The sequence below is a fragment of the Loa loa genome (assembly GCF_000183805.2).
Source record: "Loa loa unplaced genomic scaffold supercont3.364, whole genome shotgun sequence".
NCBI lineage: Eukaryota > Metazoa > Nematoda > Chromadorea > Rhabditida > Onchocercidae > Loa > Loa loa.
In genome coordinates, this window is record NW_018108544.1 from 3,512 (window position 1) to 3,761 (window position 250).

Sequence of the window (250 nt, forward strand, 5' to 3'; positions counted from 1 at the left end):
GAAAATGAAATGAGAAGAAAATTTGTTGAATAGAATGAGTATAATTTATTGCCATTAAATGATAAGTCTAAAAGTGAGATTACAAATAAATGATAAACCTAAAGATGAAATAATCCACTGATAATTTCTCAAATTTATTCCATTCATTTGGTTGAGGAAAAAAAAAGAAAAATTTACTGTAAATTTTTGACGACATTTCAATATATCACAGATAACAGGTTTTATTAAACAATCAAGTAAGCAAGTTTCT